Source organism: Nelumbo lutea, chromosome 8 (assembly GCF_056320005.1).
Source record: "Nelumbo lutea isolate HS-2025 chromosome 8, American lotus-T2T, whole genome shotgun sequence".
Taxonomy (NCBI): Eukaryota; Viridiplantae; Streptophyta; class Magnoliopsida; order Proteales; family Nelumbonaceae; genus Nelumbo; species Nelumbo lutea.
This window is the reverse complement of record NC_142691.1, coordinates 4,035,056-4,041,203: the sequence shown is the minus strand read 5'-3', so window position 1 is coordinate 4,041,203 and position 6,148 is coordinate 4,035,056.

Here is a 6,148-nt window from a genome sequence, read left to right as displayed (position 1 = left end):
CAGATCTCCCAACAAAAGACCATTCCGACGTGATTCGTGTCTGCATATCTCATAAAAAATCATTTCAACCTGATCTATGGGGTAATCCCAACTCCCCACGAGGCCACGACCATGCCAATCTAGGATGCCAATTTTCTGGTCTCCAACTATCCATCGTGTACAGGGCTTCTCCGACTTGGGGATGGAGATTGCCTTGTTGGGAAACTTTCCTTATTTTACAATTTTTGTATTTTAAGTAAATCTATTTTTAAAAGCATTTCAATTTAGAAAATTTGGAGATTTGGGTCCCCAATAAGAATGGAGGATCATTTTTATGCGCAACAGGAATCTGAATGGGGAGTAGAAATTTGTTTCGAAGTTGGGGGGATAGGGAATGTGGTACCTGCCCCATTGTGACGGTTTAACACAGGCTTAGCCTTGCCTACGCTTGGCAGGCTTACGTTAGGGTCATGCCCGTCATTTTCGCCTATAAGATTTTTGGGAGAGCTGATGTCATATTCAGACAGACCACCAGAAGCTTAACGTACTCTTTGAGGAGGGGTGGTCGACCTCCTTGGGTGCCTAACCTTGGCACTCCTAGACCTTCATCCCCTTGTGGGGCGGCCCTGGTTAACGGCTAGCATGGCTACTAGGGTTCCTCATGGGCGCACACTTGCTCATGGGGACAGTGTTGGACCGACACTGGGCTACCGATACTCAAGGGAGGCTTGGCATGCGGGCTTGGCTCAAGTATGACCCTTCACCACGCTAGTCCCTTGCCCAAGCTGAGTGAGCTATCCCGTTGCCTCTAGCGCATGGGTGTGTTTCGGCCCAAGCGGTTGCCTATCATCCTGGCACACAGGTGCCTGTCATCATCGGCATACAGAAGACCCCTCACATCGGTGCCAAGTCACCTCATCGACGCATGGTCGCCTTGCATTATGGTTGTCCCCCTTTAGCACGTAAGTGGCGCCTCCCATGGCCGGTCTGAGTCGGGAGAGTGCCCCGACCATTGGACTTGAGGTCATGATCCAGTGCTACTGACTTTGGTGGAGCCATCCCATTGGACAACTCCTAGCCTCTATGCGTATAAAGGCTTGTCTTGGCCTGCCTTGGCCAGGACGCCACACGGGTTTCTTCCGCTGTAGAACTACTCTCGTGACAGTTGGTATCAGAGCCAGTTGGCCAATTGCTATCGTAGTTGGTTTTCAGTAGATTAGCCCAAAGCCATTTGAAGCAGTCATCTCGATAAGCAGCATTGTGGGGTGCGGTCCCTAGGCACTTCCACCCAGGATCGAGCAGAATTCAGATCAGGCCTGACAAGAGGCCATTTCATTGTTCGTGTCCCCATTCCAATGACACTAAAACAGCTTCCCTTGCGGGGGCAGACGCATTGGTTGTTGTCCCCATGCAGGGGCAGACGCGTGAGCCTTGATAGGAATGTGGGTACACTGTCTGAGCAGATTGCTTATCCGGCCTAGCAAGAGGCCATTCCTTGTTCGCGTTCCCATTCCAATGATCCTAAAACAGCTTCCCTTGCGGGTGTAGACGCATTGGTTGTTGTCCTCATGCAGGGGCAGACGCGTGAGCCTTATTAGGAATGTGGTTACGCTGGTCGTTAGAGCATGGCGGCCCTACACCGGCAAAGTTTCAGGTGGACATGCTCAGTTTTCAGGTGGATCATTTGCAGCAGCGTCAATGCATCACATGCCGAGTGCATGTTCGGCAACTCATGGGTAAAAGTTGCCACCACTCGTGTTTGAAGTGGTCAAGTCTCCTTGAGGTAGCAGCATTAGGACCCCCTCGGAGTGAACATGTAGCCCGAACCAACGAGGTGAAGTGTAGTTTCGAGGGCCGTGAGAGCATAAGCCATGACTAGGTTTGAGTAACCCGCATAGGGCGAGGTGAAGACCGCAGGCCAGCATGGTGAAAGGATACACCCAGCATCCATCGCCAACAGCAGGAGTATACTTATCGGCATGTTCGGTAGCATCACTGAAAAGCTACCAAGAAGACGGTTGAGCCTTGAGGTAAGATGATACATGGGGCGGACCTCTACGAAGCACCACACATATTTCTTCGAGGGCCCTTCTTTCATAGTTCAACGGCATAGCCATTGCGCGGTTTGGTAACCTCAACAGTGGGGGTGAAGTCCAGGCAGATCGGCATGGTGAAATGGTTCCGCCCCCATAAATGGACACCAACATAGGCAAGACCCGGGCTAGCCAGATGGGCCCTGGAACTGGCAAGGAAGTGGATGGCACGGGACACAGACGCCCATTCATGAGGAAGACCATTGTCGAGGATGACAATGGATTGAGTGGGGGAGCCTGTGACGGTCTGACACATGCTTAGCCTTGCCTACGCTTGGCAGACTTACGTTAGGGTCATGCCCGTCATTTTCGCCTGTAAGATTTTTGGGAGAACTGATGTCATCTTCAGACAGACCACCAGAAGCTTAACGTACTCTTTGAGGAGGGGTGGTCGACCTCCTTGGGTGCCTAACCTTGGCACTCCTAGACCTTCATCCCCTTGTGGGGCGGCCCTAGTTAACGGCTAGCATGGCTACCGGGGTTCCTCATGGGCGCACACTTGCTCATGGGGACAGTGTTGGACCGTCATTGCGCTACCGATACTCAAGGGAGGCTTGGCATGCGGGCTTGGCTCAAGCATGACCCTTCACCACGCCAGTCCCTTGCCCAAGCTGAGTGAGCTATCCCGTTGCCTCTAGCGCATGGGTGTGTTTCGGCCCAAGCGGTTGCCTATCATCCTGGCACATAGGTGCCTGTCATCATCGGCATACAGGAGACCCCTCACATCGGTGCCAAGTCACCTCATCGACGCATGGTCGCCTTGCATTATGGTTGTCCCCCTTTAGCATGTAAGCGACGCCTCCCATGGACCAATTTGAGCCAGGAGAGTGCCCCGACCATTGGACTTGAGGTCATGATCCAGTGCTACTGACTTTGGTGGAGCCATCCCATCGGGCAACTCCTACCCTTTATGCGTATAAAGGCTTGTCTTGGCCTGCCTTGGCCAGGACGCTGCACAGGTTTCTTCCGCTGTAGAACTACCCCCGTGACACCATTGCCATTCTAATGCCAATGCCAATCCCACTTGGCCTGCAAAAATTGGATGATATTTAAATCAGTTCAGATCTGCCCACAATAATTCTATCCATGCTTACCCACATGACACTACAGTTGTACATGCATAAATAATTGATATTTTCAATGTACCTAACACAGCTATTGAAATGGAAACGGGATCTACTCCTCACATAGGCACCTTACAGGCACATCCACCATACATTAAGAATATCTCCCATAAATAATAACATAAGTATGGGAGATGTTCCCAATACATGATAGGATGTAAGTGTGAGGAACAGATCTAGTCTCGTTAAAATGCACCTAACCCGAATTACACGCACAGTCGCACATCAACTTGAACTCTCGTGTACTAGAAGTGTTGACCAATGTTCACTTCATCCAAATCACAATCTGTAAGTCTGTAACCATTAATACAAGGCACAGAAATAACCGTGGTAACTTGGGTTGTGAAAAGTCTTCGTACCCATGTAAGTCTACCTACTCCTATCTATATAATTGCACCACGCATGAATAACATCCCATTCTCATCTTAATGTACGGAGGTAATGCTTTAGGGGTAGGCTTGATAGAGTAATGGATCCAACGTCCAAACCTAACTCGAGCCCCAGGTAGTTGAAATGCTTTTAAGTCGGCAACCCAACTAGCAAGTAGCAGCCCCACAGCCAGTCTGTCAGCACACCACTTGATGGGTTAATAATTTGATATTCACACAACGCCTGCGAATTTCCAACCCCACAACATTGCAGCGGTACATAAAAAACATCTCTTGCACCTGTGTAATGCACGGCTGGTCGGCTGCGATGCAGGGTTGGTGTGGCAGTGTGGGGAGAAAAACCAAGGAATCTATACTACCATAAAAGGAGACGGGATCTGCATGGCAGGCAGGATGTGCTTATGAGGCGCCATGTGAGGAGCAGATTCGGTCTCCTATAAAAATACAAACAGGGTCCAAGGTTTCTGAAAATTTTATGGACTAAACTATTCCTTTTTTTGAAATAGGGTCCTTATTTATTATGAGGGCAAAAAAATGTAATATGAATACTATAGCATTCAATTCTCTCTCATTAAATTCCATTTAATGTAAACTCCCAGTCACTCTCATTTAATTATATATTTAAGTCATATTTGTTTCTTTGAATTATTAAGTTCCATTAATTAAATCCATACATAAACAATTCTAATAACAAAAAACTTGTGCTTTTGAAATTGACTTTGAAAAGCATTATTTTTATGTGGTGGCAAGAAATTTAACAGTTTTGGGTCAAATAGGCCAACCCATGTTGCATTGTTGTCACAATTAAATAAAAAAAATAAAAAACTTGATAAAATGCAAAAAATATAGAAACTAAAGAAGAGTTTGGGAACTTCTTTAATATCATATATTCATCATATTAGACAAGAATAACTATGATAAATAAGAAATACTTTTATTAATGATGGAAATGGAATATAAAATTTAAAACCAATTGGAAATAAAATTATTTTCCTATTCTCTCTCATTAAGTCTCATATCTAAGACATATATTCTCTCATTAAATCCTATATTCAAGATATATTTTTCTCATCATTAAATTCTATTAATTAAATCCACAATATTGATTTTAATATTATAAAAATAAATATTTTGAAAAATAATTTGAAGATAAAACCATTTTCTTCCCTCCTGGTGGTGGATAAGCAATTCAACCATTTGAGTCAAATGGATTAACCAATAATGCCATAATCAAATAATAAAAATCAAAATAAATAATATATAAAAATACACAAAAAAGGAATTGAGCATATCTCTAATACTATATATTCATTATAGTAAATAAAATTAAGTATGAAATGCAATAAATATTTTTATTAACGATGAAAATGGAATTACAAATCTAAAATAAACCTTGAAATTAAATCAGATGATGTCATAGTCAAATAATAAAAATTTTAAAATAAAAACAAAAAATTCACAAAAATAAAGAAAATATTGGATAACAATTTGGGCACATATTTGATGTTATATATTTATAAATAAAATAAAATATTGAATCCATCTATAATATTATGCATTCATTATATTGAACAAAAATAAGTGTTATACATAATTTTATCAATGTTGGAAATGCAATAATAAATGGTTTTGGTGGTGGGTTAGTAGTTTGGGTCAAATTGATTAACTAATGATGTCATAGTAAAATAATAAATTTTTTAAAAATAAAAAAAGGTACAAAGAATAAAAAATATAAAAACTATAAAATATTTGGACATGTATCTAATGTTATATATTAATTATATCAAATAAAAAATTAACTATGATAACCAAACATTATTTATATAATGTAGATGAAATATATAATTTAAAATTGATCTGAAAGCAAGGCTATTTTCCCATCTAGATGGTGGGTCAATGATCAGACTTTTCAAATAAACTCATGGTGATGTCATAATTGAATAAAGATATTTAAAAAAGATAGAACACAAAAAAAGAAAAGTATACAATTTTGTCAAAAACATTTGGAGATATTTCTAATGTTATATATTCATTATATTAAATAAAAAGAATTGTTAAAAAAAATTATTTTTTATGATAGAAATGGAATATAAAGTTAAATAATAATAATAATAATAATAATAATAATAATAATAATAATAATAATAATAATAATAATAATAATAATAATAATAATAATAATTGTCATTATAATTTAAAATTTCTACGCAAGTCCACATTTACTAGTAAATTAAAGCGAGCAGAAGAAATAAATTAATAAAACAAAGAAGGGAATTCGGATCAGCTGAATGAATGCTTTAGCTGTGAAATCAATGATAATGCCCTACGCCAGTGGCAAAATACATGGGGGTCATGCATTTTATGAATGATGTGGAGTATTATTATTGGTTAAGTGTACAACCCGCTGAACGGCATTTGCGTTCAGTTAATCCTATCTCAATTCTTTTTCTGTTTTATCCGGCCTCTTGGTTGAGGTTGTACTATTACCGTGCTGTTAGTATGAAGTCAGTCCAAAAATGGTTTTAGGTGGACACCACAGAGCATGAGTAACGAGCGAAAGAAG